Genomic DNA, 18275 nt, shown 5'->3' on the forward strand with positions numbered 1-18275 from the left:
GAAAGGGTATGTGGGCAGATGACAGGAAACCACATATCATGCAAACAGCAGAATCCATGGGTGGATAAAGAAAAGCAGGAACCTCCAGACTGATAGGAAACCACACCTTTTGGGGTGATAAGTGTCCTGGGGGCAAAGAAGGGTGGAAAAGAGGACGAAATCTCCAATGTCCAGATATAACATACTGCTCATTATGCCCTCATTATAATATAATAAAATTAGCTATGTAGATAAGAAGTACCCATCATGCACCAACACCATGAGCACCAACACCATGATACTTCTGATAAAACTAAATAAGGATAAAAATCCTTCCTCCCTTCGGGAGGATGAAGCTGGGATGAAAATTAAGGAATACAACCCCCAAACCCCACCTTCCCAATGAATATCCTGCACATAAAATTAGATGCCCCATATAACCCGTGTGTCAAAAAATGCAGGACAGCAGCTTGTCTCTCTGCCCACCTCTCCTTAACAGGTGTATTTCTCAAATAAATCCTCAATTTTCTTTCTCAGTTTCCTTCTAGTCTCTGAATTCTTTCTGTGACAAGACAAGAACCTAACCTTCGGAAACAATGGGGGTGAAGGATTTTGTTTGACATGTGACTGGAGGAGGCCACTGATATTTACTTTTCAGAGGGGAGGGATATTCTTAATTTTAGCAGTCCCTTTTTGGCTCTAGCTATCTAGGACTGAGTTGGTTTTTAATATAATATTTGAAAATAGCAAATATCCAAGAAGGAATCTGCAAAATAGAAAATGTGAAATCCAATGAAATATCTTGTTTTGTTAAGCAAATGAATTTTCAGTTGTATTTGAGAAAATTTCTTAGGTTTTAGTCTTTAAGGGATTGCTACTGCATTTCTGAATCTTTTTTTTTGCCTTAATTCTCTACTGTGCACTTATTAGAATTGCTTCTTGCCTCTGTTAAGCTTCATTACTGGTCAAGTTTATTTTTTTCTCTCTCTCTGTTTTTTTCTTTTTAATTGACAGGTCATGTTGAATGAGGTACTTGTAAATACAGAGGTTACAAGTGTCCTAAGACCTTCTAGAAATTGACATGAGGTTTACAAATAAACTGTAGATGCTATCAACCATGAGAAAGAGAAGAGAGCATGGAAGCTAATGTCTCCCCCCCCCCAACCGCCCCCAGCTCCCTGGAGCAATTTGCATCCTTGTTAACCTCGAATGGAATAATTGACATCTCTTGTTTGAAAGGGTCAGCAAAGTCTGAGAAACACTGAACACAGAGACCTGCCAATAGGCATGGCTTGTCACCTTTAACCTCTTCAGTTAACTGGTGCAGACCGTCATATGGGTTTTCCCAAAGGACATTGAAGTGATTCCCTAGGAGTTTTCTCCTCTTTTACAGGTAACCAGATGATTCATTATATATTTAGTAAACCCATTTCCACACTATATTAGGAATGTATCAAAGCAAATCAAATAGCTTCTCAACCAAAATGAAGGAATCTAGAGGAGATTTCATGGTTATTCCTTGCTCTCTGTCTCACATAATGATTTATAATGTGTCGGTATTTCCTTGAACTCGTATTAAATTTATGCTATATATTTTTTTCTTATTTTCTACCCCAACAAACAACAAAATTCTTTCATCTTTGCAAAGTAATAACTACTGCTTCACTGGATATAGCAATGAATCAAATTATATCACTACATTTGGGTTTTTTTTAATTTTGGGAACCTTACCCTGGAGAAGAATATTGAAAATGCTCAAGTGCCAAAAATTTAGATGCAATATTATTTGACTAGTGTGTTTTCTGCTGAAGAATTCTCATCTACATTTCAGAGAAAAATTAACACAGTTTCAGATATTGATCAAATCTATTGCAAAGTTTGCAGTTTGTTGATGTCAGTGTCCTTACAAATGATGCCAGTTTCACTAGACTGATTTGTTTAAGGGTAGAGGGTGCAAGAAGAAATCTATGGAGCAAGTGTGTTGGCTGCTTTCTTTATGAAAGGAGAATCTTTGTGATCACTGTTCCTTTCCTTTCTGGAAAATTTATTTTCTTGATCAATTTTGGGTCAACTGAGAGTTGATAGTTTCTGCAGGTGCTGATACAGAAAAGTTACTATGGAGGGTATTGACCGCAAAGGGAATAACTGTAAACAGAGGAAACATGATGCCCTGTTTTTTCTCACTTCTCCTCCAGCCGCTGCTGTCACTCCTAGTGGTGTCTTTTGTCTACAGATCTTCATGTAGGGGAAAACTGAGGTCATTACCCATGTACAGTTTTTACTGTTTTGATGAAAGCATCGGTAGTCTATGGCAGGAGTAGGCAAACAACATCTCAGGGGTCACATGGAACCCCCTGTCTCTTTTTGTATGGCTCAGGAGCTAAGAATTGATTACTCAAATGAACATCTGTAATCAATTTGTTAATAAGGAACACTCATTTTTAAGCTCAACTGAGTGAAATGTTATCCCTGAAAAAGAACTCTGTTCTACTCACTTGTAGACATATACTAGCAAAAAAAAAAAAAAAAAAAAAAAGGATTCATTAACAACAATTGACTGTTTTAAATGTTGTTATAAACACCTACATAATACCCCCAATTTTTATCTGTAGCCTCCAAAGCCTAAAATATTCACTATTTGGCCTTTTACCAAAAAGTCAGTTAATCCCTTCTCTAGAGGTCTCTGATTACCTTGAAAATGTGCTTGACAGCTGTTTACTCACTACTTCCCATGACGTATCTTGGGCAGGTCGCATTATTTCTCTAGTCCTTTAGATAAAAAAGAAAGAAAGAAAAAGTGCTCCAGCTGCTTTTAACTGAAGACTTGTCTTATTCAGAATTTATTTATTTTTTTCTGTAGGACAGTCAAAAACTTAGAACTTCATTTGAAGTTTGAGTTTATCCAACTTTCCCTCAGCTTGAGTCTGTATCAGGATGTTTGGGGTGTGCCAATTGTTTCTTTCTCTATTTTTCTGCCTGTGACCTCCTTCCATCTTCTTCCTTTCACTAAGTGCTTGGACGTCTCCAGGTTTAAGAGAGAAAGGACAGAGATACGTGCAGAAAATGTCTTGTGTTATACTGGTATTCTTTGAACTTGCTTTATTCCCTCCATCTTTGGCCTATTGCTTAAAGCTGCCTCTGTCTCTCAGAATGCTTTCCCAGATGGTTCTGAGATCTGCTCCTGACCACCTCCTACTGTTGCAACTTAGAAATGGCCAAGGTCTGTTTTGATTGGCCATTTGTTACCTGCTCTCAACCTGACTACCAGATCTAATTGCCTGGAAAAAGCATTCTTGGGCTTTGCAACATACCTCTGGTTGACATTCTTACCCAGTCCGGTACCCTAGAAACAAAACTATGACCTGTTTTCAGTCAGATTACAGTTATTTTCCCCTAGTAATCTTATAACCTGCTGCCACAAGCCATGCCAGCCAGATGGACATAGAATTATAGATCATTTTTCTTTTCCTTTTATTTTTTTTTGAATTTTTAAAATAATACTTTGATATATAATTCATATACCATACAATTCACCCCTTTAAAATATACAATTTAGTGATTCTTAGTATATGCACAAAATTGCAAAGCCATTACCAGTATCTAATTTTAGAATATTTTCTAAAAAATCTTCCAAAAAGAAGCCCCACACCCACTAGCAGTTTCTCCCCATGGTCCTCCTCCCAACAACAAGTAGATCGACAGCAATCAATCTACTTTCTCTGTCTACTGTTTCAATAGGATTTACCTATTTTAGACGTTTAAGGGGAATCATAGAATGTATGGTCTTTGTGTATGGCTTCTTTCACTTGTCTGATGTTTTCAAGGTTCATGTATTCTATAGCAAGTGTCAGTACTTCATTCCTTTTTATGACTATTATTACTTTGTATAGATGCACATTTGGTTTTTCCATTTTGCAGGTTATAGATGTTTGGGTTGTTTGTAGTTTGGGGATATGAATAATGCAGTTATGCACATTTGTGTTCAAATTTTTATGTGGGTGTATTTCCAGTTCTTTTGGGTGCATCTCTAAGAATACCATTGCTGAGTCATATAGTGACTTAAAATGGTAACTTTTTGAATATCATTGAATTGTTACGTCATCTGGTAACTTTTGCGAAACTGCCAGACTCTTTTCCAAAACTATGGAAAACATTTTGCAATCCTATCAGCAATGTATAAGGGTACTAGTTTCATATGCAAAAGAATAAAGTTGGGCCCTACCTCACACCATTTATAAAAATAAACTCAAAAGGAATCATACTCAAATGTCAGAGCTAAAACTATGAAACTTCTAAAAGACAACACTAGAGTATATCTTCAGGACCTAAAGTTAAGCAGTGAGTTCTTAGATATGACACTAAAAGCAAAATGATAGGAAAAAAATAGATAAATTGGACATCACCAAAATTAAAAAATGTGTGCTTCAAAGGACACCATCAAGAAAGCAAATAGACAACCCTGACTGTGAGAAAATATTTGGAAATCATATATCTGATAAAGAAATTGTGTCCATAAAAAAATATATATATATAAATACTATTACTAATTAATAATTTAAAAAGAACCTAATTTTAAAACAGAAAAAGTGTGTAAGTTTGATAGGAAAAGATTAGTTGTTAGGTTTTGCGACTAATCAAAACCCCAAGTGAGATATCACATCACACCTGCTAGGATGTCTAAAATGTAAAAGACAGATAATTGCAAATGTTAGCAAGAATGTAGAGAAACTAGAACTCTTTTCCTTTTATTATTTTTAATGCTAAAATCAGAATGCAGTCCACTTCTGGAAAACATGTGGCACTCCTTAAGAAATCTCTTTGAAGCTTTTCTCCCTAAGCTTGGTATGAGGGAAAGCCAGTCCTCACCTTTTCCATGGGAAGAGGCATCTCCCTGCATACTAGAACTTCCCCCTCAAAAACCCCTCTTTTCCAGCTATTTTAGCCTTAATAATTATATGCTCTTGAGCTGGAAATTAGGCTGTTACTAAAGTGATTTCAAGCTAACTGCTTTCCAAGGCCTGCATAGGAACTATCACCTTGGGACTATAAAGTATTTACTCCTTTTTGGCATTTGTGGAATTCAGTTGAAACTGACCCAAAAGAGAATTCCATTTTTAACATCCAGTTGCAGCAAGAACTTTGTGATTACTACACACTGGCAATTAATATTTTAAAAAGAATTCCAGTAGAAGATGACAAAGAAATGGACTATTAATGCAAGATTTTGAAGCTTCTGATCATGATATAAGGTAGCTTCAATTAGCATGACATTTCATATGTTATTCCCTCTCCCTGTCTCTTCCAAATATATTAAAAAATAAATGACTTTGTTTCTTACTGTTGAAGCTGGTCCTATTTGTAGATAAACAGCTCTTTAAAGCAAAGAAAAATATAACAACAAGGATCCAAATTCACACCTATAGTTTAGGGTAGTTTATAGGTAGGGTTGCTAGATAAAATACGAGGCAGTTAATTAACCCTTAATTTCAGATAAACAAAATCTAATTTTTGTTTATGCCCCATGAAATTTGGGGCATGTATACTAAAAAATGTTGTTTATATAAAATTCAAATTTAGCTGAGCATTCTGTTTTTGTATTTGTCAAATCTAGCAAACCTACTTAGGTACTTATATGCTTCGTATTCACCTCCTCCTTTTGGGATTCAGAAAATTTTTTTAAAAATGGCAGGCCTGCCATCATGTTTAGCTAAACCTGCCCAGAATCCTTATCTCACAGTTAGCAGCACATTTCTGTTCTTTAAATCAGCATAGCCAATTAGGACAGTTCTTGCCATGATCTTATACAACTATTGCTCCTTTGGGAGCAGAGAGGAGATATGGGAATGGGGGGGGGTGTCTCTGTTTTGGAACTGAGATAATATCATAAACAAGTATGAGTTACAGGAGTGAAGAAATTAAATGTGTGACTGAATATAACCTGGAGTAACTTATTAATGAGAAGTCTCAACTTAGCATGACCTGACCTTGGAACAGTTGTATTCCTATTTTGTAATCACTGCCTTAGGTGATCCTATGTGGTGGGACTCTCATGGTGCAGGGAAGAGGGCAGGCAATAGTTATCCCTAGAATGGGACATACTTTTCATCATGTGCGCCCAACCACAAATTCAGGGTGACCAATCCACAGGGTGACCGATCCACTGGACATATAGCTACATAGTACCTTGCATTCTTTGTTTTATTTTTCTCCACACTCCCTGTGTGTTTTTTTTTTTTTTTTCTTCCATTTTCCCACATACATATCATGGCTTTGCTTAACTGCCTCAAGGAAGAGCTGAAAGCAGAAGTGACAGGCTGCTATCCAAGCTTTCATTTTCAAAAGTCGTTAGCAACAAAAAGAAGAATGTGACAGAAGACAAAAAGATGATAACTTAAGAGAAAGAAAAGTAAGAGAGCAGGGTTATCCCAGGTTTACAAAACATTATTCCAGAATGGGGCAGTCCACCTAGCCTAGAGCTTTGACAGATCTTCCATCTACACTGCTAGTCTTCCGAAGCTTTCTCTGGGGTCTTCTCTCCTGGCTATAACAGGTGCTGGTAGAACAGCAGGCCCTGGCCTCAGGGGAACTCAGTGTGCCTTGGGAAAGTTAAAATCTGTGTCCTCCTACCTCCTGACTTGCTGGGTGACCAAAACCTTCAACACCCACAATCCATTCCCCTATTCCCAACCACTGAATCTCAGCTTAGTTTAGCTGATAGACTTTCCAGTTGGTATGACAGTGGGTTGACTGAACAATAGAAGACCCCTGGTGTTTCAAAGAATGTTCTTAAGCACTCATCACTTGTGAGTGAGAGGATGGCATCTTGTTTCTGGACCTGTAAAGTTGAGAAGAAGCACCTGTACTTCACCTGGGAAGGATTTGCCCATGCATCCCAGCTTACTTTAGTTTGAGTGCCCTACCTTTTAGCCAGGGACTGTGTGTTCCCTTCGAGCAGGCAATTACCAGGAAGAGCATTTAACTCATTTTTTAAAAGCTTCGCATCTTGAGCTTAACCATTTCCCCAGACTCTTTCTCTGTGTAACCTCAATATTGTAGTGAAAGGAGGAACTGCTCTGATTATTTGATTAATATAGGGGCAAGGAAGCTGCAATGTATCCATTGATCTTAGAGACATTCACCCTCTTCCCTTGCTAAAATGGCCTCTGAGGGGTTTCCAGTGCCTTGTCTAAAAGGCACTCCTGAAGAATGTGTAGTTCTGCTTATTTTCTCTTTTAGTTTTAAAGCAGAGTCTCATAGTATACTTTTTCAAAGTGGAATAATGATGGGCAATTATTTGTTCATTCATCCTGATGGCTCTTTTACCCTGTTGTTAATCATATAATTTCTTAACCATCTGTTTTCCTTTATCAACATAAACCTGGGTGGGTTGTAAGTGAAGAATGCTATAGCTGGTAGAAATATGAAAAACTTGATATTATAAACCACTAAAGGCAAATTTTCTTCTCAGAGCTTTTCAGGGATGGAGATTCTATTCAACATTCCCACCTTCCTTCTCTATTCTTCCTCCTTTATATTTCTGTACTGTAAATGGTACTTTCTTATGGAAGGCATTTAAAAATCTACTTTCCCTATTTTCCACTTAGAGAGTTTTTACCAAGTATAACGTTATTGTCAAGATGAATATTTAAATACAGCCACATAGTCACCACTTTTTTAAAGTATTTATTTCATTTAGTAATTTTTCTGCAAGTAGAAGGCCTGTTTTGACTCAGATTTGTGTATTGTGATAAAGGGAAGTGATTCAAAGTTGGGGTATGATACATGTGAAATGCTTTTGAAGTGTGCTCTTGTTGCCCTTAAAATGATTTCCTTTATTTCATTATTTTTCACTTTATTTTTTGTATTTTTAAAAATTTTATTGGTGTATTGTTTATTTACAGTGTTGCATTAGTTTCTGATGTACAGAGAAATGAATCAGTTATACATATACCTATGTTCTTCCCTTTACCCATATAGGTTATTATAGGATATTGAGTAGATTTCCTTGTGCTATGCAGTAGATCCTTGCTAGTTATCTATTTTATATATAGTATTCTGTACATGTTATTCCCATCCTCCTAATTTATCCCTCCCCCAACACAGCTTACCCTGTGGTAACCATAAGTTTGATTTTTGAAATCTGTGACTTTTGTTTCTATTTTATAAATAATTTTTTGTATCATTTTATTAGATACCATATAGAAGTGATATCACATACTTTTTGTCTTTTTCTGTCTGACTTCACTTAGTATGATAATCTCTGGGTCTATCCATGTTTCTACAAAAGGCATTATTTTGTTCTTTTTTATGGCTGAGTAATATTCCATTGTATACATGTACCACATCTTTATCCACTTCTCTGTCAATAAAAGTTTAGGTTGCTTCCATGTCTTGGCTATTGTAAATAGTGCTGTAAAGAACACTGGGATGCATATGTTGTCTCAAATTATTATTTTCTTTGGATATATGCCCAGAAGTAGGATTGCTGGATCATATGTTCATTCTATACTTATTTTAATGAAGCCCATTTTTTAAAGTCTGTTCTGTCTCACCTCAGTATCTAGCATCCAGTATTTAGAATTTGAGATTTAGCTGTTACCTTCACAGAAGTAGTTCTGAAAAGTTATTCCTGATCTAGAAGAATTAATTTTGATCTTTTAGAGATGTACTGTATCTATATGGAGAGATATTGCTATAGAGATATTAGAAAAACTATAGAGATAAAATCTAAAGAAAAAAAATCCCAGAAGTAGGAATTTCAGGTATGATATTAAATAGCTGAAAACAGGGGTCAGTGTTTTGAAGCCCATGAACTGTCTGATAATCCAAATAAGGAATTCTTTAAATATTAAAATAACTATGCCAAATTATATACTGTTCAATTATAGGAGTCTTCATTTCTTTTAAATATTTTTTCCTTAGTTATAATTTTATCTGTTCTCTACAAACACAAAGAAATGTTTATGCTACCAAAGGTATCATGCAAGCTGTTTTTTACATTTTTGTTTTAATTTATGATAGTAAACACCTAATAAGATTCCCTAAAAATATAGCTTGGTTTTGCATGATACTCAACTTTATCCAAATTGATTTGTATTGTATGTATTATTTTTCATTTTTTAAGAATATGTGTAAAAGACTAACAAAACCCATATATTTGGGGAAATTGTTCAGTAACTATTGGGTACTATTATTATCACTGTGCCTATTGTGGGGACATTTGGAAGGTCCCAGGCTAGGGGTCAAATCACAGCTGTAGCCTGCATCACAGCCACAGCAGTGTAGGATCCTAGCCACATCTGCAACCTACACCACAGCTCATGGTGACACCAGATTTCTGACCTAATGAGCAAGGCCAGGATTGAACCTGAATTCTCATGGATACTGGTCAGATTCATTTCTGCTGCTCTACAATGGAAACTCCCTCATTGTGCTTATTTCCACAGACTTTTATTTTATTTTATTTTATTTTATTTCATTTTATTTTATTTATTTTATGGCTCCAGCCATGGCATATGGAAGTTCCCAGGCAAGGGGTTGAATCCAAGCCACAGTTGCAGCAGTGCTGGATCCTTTAACCCACTGCACCAGGCTGGAAATTGAACCTGTGGCTCTGCAATGACCCAAGCTGCAGCAGTTGAATTCTTAACCCACTATGCCACAGTGGGAACTCCTTTACAAGGGTTTTATAACTACAATCAACTATGAAACACAAACACATACAACCCAATATTTAGATAGTATAGATAGATGCCTTTCCATCTTCACTTTTGTTCTTCATCTAAATAGTAATAAACTATACTCTGTAATGTATTTTGCTATTATCAATTAAAATATATCTTAAATTCATTCCATATTTTATTTTATTTTTACTCAATTTATTTAAACTAAAAGACCAAAAACCAAAAACAATTCACCCATTTCTCCCACCTCCCTGCACCACTGTCAACCAACAGTCTGCTCTCTGAATCTATGAGCTCACTTTTTAAAAATATGTTTTTTTAAATATTCCACATAAAATAAAGATCATACAAGATTTGTCTTTCTCTGACTTATTTTATTTGGCATAATGCCCTTGAGTTCCATCCATGTCACAAATGACAAGATTTAATTTATGTTCATAGCTTAATAATATTCCATTGTATATAGACCATATCCTCTTTATTGATTCATCCATTAATGGACACTTGGGCTTTTTATATATCTTGGCCATTGTAAATTATGATGTGATTAACATAGGAATCCATGAATTTTTGAGTTAGTGATTTCATTTTCTGCAGATAAATACCCAGAAGTAGAATTACTGGGTCATATGGTCTCTATCTTTAATTTAAAGAGGAACCTCTATACTATTTTCCACAGTGGCTGAACCAATATATGTTCCCGCTGACAATGTACAAAAGTTCCCTTTTCTCTACATCCTTATGAAAACTTGTTATTTCTTGTATTTTAGATAGTAGCCATTCTCACAGGAGTGAAGTGGTATTCAATTATGACTGTAGTTTACATTTCCCTTGTGATTAATATTGTTGAGCATCTTTCCACACCTGTTGGCCGTTTGTTTTTTCTTTCTTTTTTCTTTTTTTTTTTCTGTCTTTTTAGAGCTACACCCACAGCATATGGAGGTTTCCAGGCTAGGGGTCCAGATGGTGCTGCAGGAGCCAGCGTATGCCATAGCCACAGCAGTGCAGGATCTGAGCTGAGTCTGTGACCTACACTACAGCTCACAGCCACACTAGATCTTTAACCCACTGAACGATGCTAGGGATTGAACCTGCATCCTCAGGGTTATTAGTTGGGTTTGTTACCACTGAGCCACAATGGGAACTCCCCTATTGGCCATTTGTATGTCGTCTTTATAAAAATATCTATTAAAGGAGTTCCTATTGTGGCTCAGTGGTAACAAGCCCGACTAATACACATGAGGATGTGGTTTCAATCCCTGGCCCTCTGAGTGGGATAAGGATCCAGTGTTGCTGTGGCTGTGGCCAGCAGCTGCAGCTCTGTTTTGATCCCTAGCCCAGCAATTTCCATGTGTCGCAGGTGCAGCCCTAAAAAGCAAAGAAAAAATCTAATCAAGTCCTCTGCCCATTTTTTTTTTTTTAAAACCAGGTTGCTAGCTTTTCTGCTGTTGAGTTGATGAATATGAATACTTAATATATTTTGGATGTTAGCCTTTTACAAATATAGGGTTTGCAAATATTTTCTCCCATTCAGCAGGCTGCCTCTTCACTTTGTTGATGATTTCCTTTGTTTGCAGATGCTTTTCAGTTTTATGTAGTCCAACTTGATTACTTTTGCTTTTGTTGTCTTTGTTACAATGCAGATGCCACTGTTAATAATTTTTCTGTTTTTCTAGATATGAGAAGACGCAAGAATTTGGGCCCATAAAAATCCTAACCTGAAATCTGAAGGCCTGTTCTATCAATTTTCTCAGAGCACAGAGTGTCTCACTCCTGGTCTCCATGCTCAGCTCTGCTCAGGGGGTGCTGCAGGTCAGCAGCTGCAGTGGCTCATGTTTTACTCCATGTAGAGTCTGATGGCAAGTGCCAAACTTCAGTTCATAGCGCTCCCCCATGGTCATAAATTCAACCATCGCTTTGGGAGGCATATCATTACCATTTTGTCCCACAGTACTAGGAATGAATATTCCTAGATCTGGCAGAGATTTTGCTGATAGGCAATTCAATGTGCTATTACTGGACTAGGCCTTATTAACAGTAGCCAAAAGTCTCTGGACCACCTATCTTCCTAGTTTGCTACGGTCCAGGAAAATTTTTCCCCTTGTTGCATTTTCCCATATTTAGACCTCGCTGACCTTATTTGGAACTATATATCATTTTATCAGAGACTCATATATAAATTCAGCAGTGCAGGAAATAGTAATTTTGTGAAAACGGTTAATAAAAATAATATAGAAATCAGGGTTTGTGATGTTTCCCACTTTGTTTTATTTTCTCAATTCCTCTGTCCATTTAGGATCTTTATAGTTTGATACAAATTTCAGGATTTTTTGTTCTGTCCCTGTAAAAAATCCCATTAGAATTTTGTTAGGAATTGCACTGAATCTGTAACTTGCTTTGGGTAGTGCGGACAATCCACAAGCATGGAATATCTTTTCATTTATTTGTATCTTCTTTAATTTCTTTCTTTAGTATCTTTTAGTTTATGGAGTACAAGTCTTTGACCTCCTTGTTTAAATTTATTTCTAGGTATTTCATTATTTTGGATGCAACGTAAATGGGATTTTTTTTTTCCACTTTCTGACTGTCCATTATTATGTATGGAAGTAGAACAGATTTGGGTGTATTGATTTGTATCTTATAACTATATTGAATTTGTTTATTAGTTCTAACTTTTTTAAATGAAATCTTTAGAGTTTTCTGTATATAGCATCTAACCATATCCAAATAGTGACAGTTTACTCCTTCCTTTCCAATTTATGTGCCTTTTACTTCTTTTTCTTGCCTAATTGCTCTGGTTAGAAGTTCTAATACTATGTTGATTAAAGTGGCAGGAGTGGACATTGTTGTTTTCTGACTTTATAGAAAAAACTTCGAGCTGTCCACTGTTGAGTATGATGTTTGCTGTGGTCTTGTCATACATATATATTCTTTATTACATTGAGGTATGTTCCCTTTATATCCACTTTGTTGAGAGTTCTTATCATAAATAGATATTGTGGAAAATTTTCTTCTGTATATGTTCAGACGAACATGTGATTCTCAATCTTCATTTTTTTTTTTAAATACAGTGTATCACATTGATTTGTGGACAGTGAACCATCCTGGCTTCACTGGAATAAATCCCACTTAATCATGGTGTGTGTATTAGTAATAATAATTCTTTAAATGTTTTGTAGAATTCACTACTGACATCATCTTTTTTTGGACTTTTCTTTGTTGGGAGGTTTGGGTTTACTGATTAAATCTTATTAATAATCAGTCTGCTCAGATTTTGCATTTCATCATGATTCAGTTTGGGTAGGTAGGTTGCATGTTTCTTGGAATTTCTTCATTTCTTCTAGGCCATCTACTTTCTTCACAATAACCTCTCAGCATCATTTGTACTTCTGTGGTGTCCACTGTGATAGTTTCTCTTCCCTTTTTGATTTTATTTACCAGAGTTATCTTTGTTGTTTTCTTGTTGAGTCTAGCTAAAGATTTGTCAATTTTGTTTATCCTTTCAAAGAGCCACCTCTTAGTTTCATTGATCTTTTCTATGGACTTTTCAGTCTCTATTTAATTTGTTTCCACTCTGTTTGTTACTGTCTTCCTCCTACTACTTTTAGGCTTCCTTTGCTTTTCATTTACTAGCTCTTTGAGGTCTAAAGTTGGGTTCTTTGAGTCTTGTCATGTTTCTTAATGTAAGCATTTATTTCTGTGAACATCCCTCATAAAACTGCTTTTGCTGCATCCTATACATTTTGGCATTTTGCATTTCTATTTGAAGTTGTCCAAAGATATGTTTCAATTTCTCTTTTGATTTCTCTATGACCCATTCTCTTTTGATTTCTTCAAAAGTGTAGCTGTTTAGTCTGTTTAGTCTTCATATATTTATATTTTTTCAGTTTATTCCATGTAATTAATTTCTAGTTTCATACCTTTGTGGTTGGAAAAGATGCTTGATATTATTTCCTCTTATATTTGTTAAGTCTTCTTATATTTGTTTTGTGGCCTAACATATGATGTATCTTGGAAATGTTCCATGTGTACTTGAGAAGAATATGTATTGTGTTTCTCTTGGATGGAATGGTTTATAAATATCTGTTCTATATCTGTTAAGTATATTTGGTCTAACATGCGTAAGTTTGTTGTTTTGTGGGGTTTTGTATTTGTTTATTATTTTCTTCCTTTAATTTATAGTTGCTGTATAAATACAGCTTAACTTTGCATGCTTTTGAACATTATGTGTATGAATTCAAATTGTATATATTCTTTTATGGCTTTTTTAACTTAATATTATAAAATTATCCATATTTTTGTAGCTGCTGTTCATTCACATTCATTGCAGGAGTAGTCCATTGAATTAATATGCCACAATTTTACTGTTTATGGGTATGAGCTCCTTCTATTTTTTTAGCTGTTGGAATGATGGTGCAGTGTCATTCACTCACACACAAAGGCACGTACGCATAGGCATATTTTTTGACATTTACTTAGAGTAGTGTCTAGCATATTAGTTTTCTTTCTGTGTCACAAATTATCACAAATTTTACATCTTAAATCAATACAAATTCATTTTCCACAATTCCACAAGTCTGAGTATTCTCCAGCTGGTGGCAGAATAGAAAGTCAGAGAGCTTCAGGGCATGACAAGAATCGGACACAGGGGATGTACTTGTTGCTAACATGGAGACAGTCCCTAGAAAGGAACTGCGAGCAGCCTCCAGGACCTGAGAGAGGCTTCTACCTGTCAGACAGCAAAGAACTTAGAGACTTCAGTCTTACAACCACCAGCAATTGAATTTGACCAAAAACCTGAAAAAACTTGAAGTAGATTCTTCCTTAGCACTTCCAGATAAGAGTCCATCCTGGAGAGAACTCTGATTATGGGCAGCTTCGTGAGGCCCTAGGCAGAGAACCTACTTGAGTGCTCTCAGACTGCTATGTAATCCACACACTGTGTACAAATTTTACCAACTACCCCAATAATATTCTTCACAACAGAAAGACCTGATCATAAAGATCTCACGCCTATCATGTATTATAGATTCTTATCATTATATACCTTTTGATATTCTTGCATTTATTATCTTTAGCCAAATTCTTATTTGCCTGTTGTTAGTGTTAAAATGTCAAAATTTTACATATCAAGTTTACATTTAATCAACTGACTAAACTGTTTTTATTCAAATTGGCATATGCTTTTCCTATATTCTACATTTATTATTACAACATTTTGAATAATCATTTTATTTATTATTTTTAAACAACCATATTTCTGAGGTATTTATTTATAACTTATTTATTTTGCTGTATCCCATGGGTTAAACCATTATTAAAATTATACAGAATTATATATAATTGGATGAATGTAGTCAAAAGGTTAAAAAACCTCCAGTTATAAGATAAATAAGAAAACACTTTGTAGAACAGTTTTAGGTTCACAGAAAAGTGAGGGGAAGGTGCAGAGAATTTCCACTTGCCTACACACATACATAACTTTTCCCATCATCAACATACACCACCAGAGTGGTTCATTTGTTACAGTGACGCATCATAATCAGCAAGTCCTTAGTTCACATTATAATTCACTCTTGATGTTGTACCTTGTTTGGATTTGAGAAAATATATAATGACGTGTATTCATTATAATAGTATACCGAGTATTTTCACTGCCCTAAAAATCCTCTCTTCTCCACCTGTTCGTTTTTCCTTACCCTCCACCTCTGGTAACCACTGATCTTCTTACTATTATCATAGTTTTTCCTTTTCCAGAACATCATCATATAGTTGGAATTATGCAGTGCACAGTTTTTTCGAATTGACTTCTATCACTTAGTAATACACATTTAAGCTTAATCACATGCCATATGTATCCTTTCATCTTTATATATATACTGGATTACATTGACTTAATATTCTAATAATGAATCAAACTATTTAGTAAACCTGTAGTTACAGAGTAGTATCATTATATTTATATATTACCTGATTTGGAGTTAATATTTTGCTTAAGAATTTTGTAACTATGTTTGTGGATAAGATTAGACTATTTTCCTTTCTTCTATAGACATTTTTGTCAGCCTTTTCTAGGATATGCTTGCTACATAAAATGAGTTCTGAAGTGCCTGTGTAATAACTGGAGAGTTTATGGCAAATATTGAATTTATAATTATATGAATATTAAAGACAAAATGGTGATGGCACCATCTAAACCTAGGTTTTTGAGATTTTTAAGGCAATTTTTGACAAACCTTGTTTTCTAGAAATTTATCTGTATTTAAAATTTCAAATGATATTAACATGAAATTGTTTAAAATAACTTTTAAGTTTTAATATCTTTATGATACACATGATACCTTTCATTCCTGATATTGGTTAACTGTGCTTTGTCTCCTTTTTTTTTTTTGCCCCTTGATGAGTCAAAAACAGCATCTATTAATCATCTTTTCAAAGAATCGATTTTTGGCTTTGTTGTTATTTTGTATTATATATATATAGTTGTTTTTATTATTTCCCCTCTTTTATGTATAATTGGATTTTTTCTTGTTATACTTATTTTATTTTTTATATTTGTAGCTTATCGTGATGGAGGCTTAAATCTTGAATTTTAACCTTTTTTCTGTTTTACAGTTCATGAAAACAAGGTAATTGTACTTTTGCAGTGGCATAAACAGTACTTCCAGAAGTTTTATTCTTAAGATTTTTTTCTGTTTATCTAAGAACATTGAGTGACACTCATAATACTTCCCCCACATATTCTTTTATGGAGTCAAATTGATTTTTTTTTTTTTTTTTATCTTTTCTAGGGCCGCACCCATGGCATATGGAGGTTCCCAGGCTAGGGGTCTAATCAGAGCTGTAGCCACCAGCCTATGGCAGAGCCACAGCAATGCAGGATCTGAGCCACATCTGCAACCTACACCACAGCTAATGACAATGCCAGATCCTTAACCCACTGAGCAAGGCCAGGGATCGAACCTGCAACCTCATGGTTCCTAGTCGGATTTGTTAACCACTGAGCCATGATGGGAACACCTCAAATTGATTTATTAAGGTATAATTTATATGTAGTTATGTAGCAATACTCATACTTAAAAGTTCTAGTTGTACACATTCTTATAAAGTCATGTGGCCATCCAGAATCAACATATTAGAGCATTCTGTTGAAGTACCAAGTTCTTCCCACTTGCTTTTGTGTTACTCTTAACTCCTGGAAAGCACTAACCCATTCTGTTCTGAGAATTTTGCTTTTCCATAATTTCATAAAAATGTCTTTTGAGTCGGGTTTCTCTTACCTAGCTTAATACATTTGAGATTCATCTATGTTATTTTAAGAATCAGTGATTTTCCTTTTTATTGATTAATAGTATCCCACTTTATGGATTCAGCTCTTTTTTTTTTTTTTTTTTGCCATTTCTTGGGCCGCTCCCGTGGCATTTGGAGGTTCCCAGGCTAGGGGTCGAATTGGAGCTGTAGCTGCCGGCCTACACCACAGCCACAGCAATGCAGGATCCGAGCCACATCTGCAACCTACACCACAGTTCACGGCAGTGCCGGATCCCTAACCCACTGAGCAAGGCTAGGGATTGAACCCGCAACCTCATGGTTCCTAGTTGGATTCGTTAACCACTGAGCCATGACGCGAACTTCTCAGCTCAGTTTTTTTTTAATTCATTCTTCTGATGTTGAAGAACATTTGAGTTTCAGTTTTTAGAGTTTATGAATAAACTCTATACAATTAATATTAGAAATTTTTTCTTACTCCTTTTAAATATAAGTTTAATTTTTCTTTGGTAAAGACCTCGGATTTCAGTGTTATATTTAAATGTATACTTAATGCTTTAAAACATGTCAAGCTTTTTTCCAGAGTGACTGCACTATTTACAACCTACCAACAATGGTCTTATTGCTCTGAATACTCAACAGCACTTGACAGTGTCTTTTTTTCACTTTATCTTTGTCTACAATAACATCTATTCTGATGGGTGTATAATGATGTCTCCCTTATCTTCTTGAGTAATCCATATTCACAGTTATTCATATGTAACAAGTTCAGAACATGTTTTTTTCCATGGATCTTCACTAGATCAGATCAGTTTAGCTGGATTAATGATGTTCTGAAGGTCTACAGAGTAAAAAGAATCTTATGAAACCTATGAAGACTTATTAATTTGATGATTTAAAGATTCTTTTTGGAATCTAGCATTCTGCAAACTCATGTTAGTTTTAGTATATTGTTCCTTCATATATCAAACTAGGCTACTAGCAAGAGTCTTTAAGCGACTATTTATGCCTGCATATCCAAATTTCAACTGTTCATTTGTTAAAATAAGCTTCCGCCTGATCATACACATTAAACAAGTTAAATATGTACTTCTACCTTATCCTATCATACACATTAAACAACCATCCATTGCATTCACTGTGTATTTGTAAAAGATTGATTAATCACATATATTCCTTATTATTCTTAAAATATCATCTTACATGTTATTATTAACAATTACTATAAAAAGACATTTAATTTTGATTCATTGTGCCTACTCAAGATTAGACACAGCTTCATTTGAGAGAAATGTTATATAGTAATTGTTTAAGAATGGATGTATGTATATACATAATTGAATC

The 18275-nt window shown here is 35.1% G+C and overlaps 1 long non-coding RNA gene across 1 annotated transcript in view; it reads left to right on the plus strand.

The window, feature by feature from the left end:
- Positions 1–11461, plus strand: part of LOC110260136 — a 62853-nt gene extending 51392 nt beyond the window's left edge. Inside the window, exon 3 of the long non-coding RNA XR_002342985.1 lies at positions 11339–11461. This is a non-coding gene — a long non-coding RNA (uncharacterized LOC110260136). The remainder of the gene's footprint in view (positions 1–11338) is intronic.

Source organism: Sus scrofa, chromosome 3, assembly GCF_000003025.6.
Source record: "Sus scrofa isolate TJ Tabasco breed Duroc chromosome 3, Sscrofa11.1, whole genome shotgun sequence".
In the NCBI taxonomy this organism is placed as follows: domain Eukaryota; kingdom Metazoa; phylum Chordata; class Mammalia; order Artiodactyla; family Suidae; genus Sus; species Sus scrofa.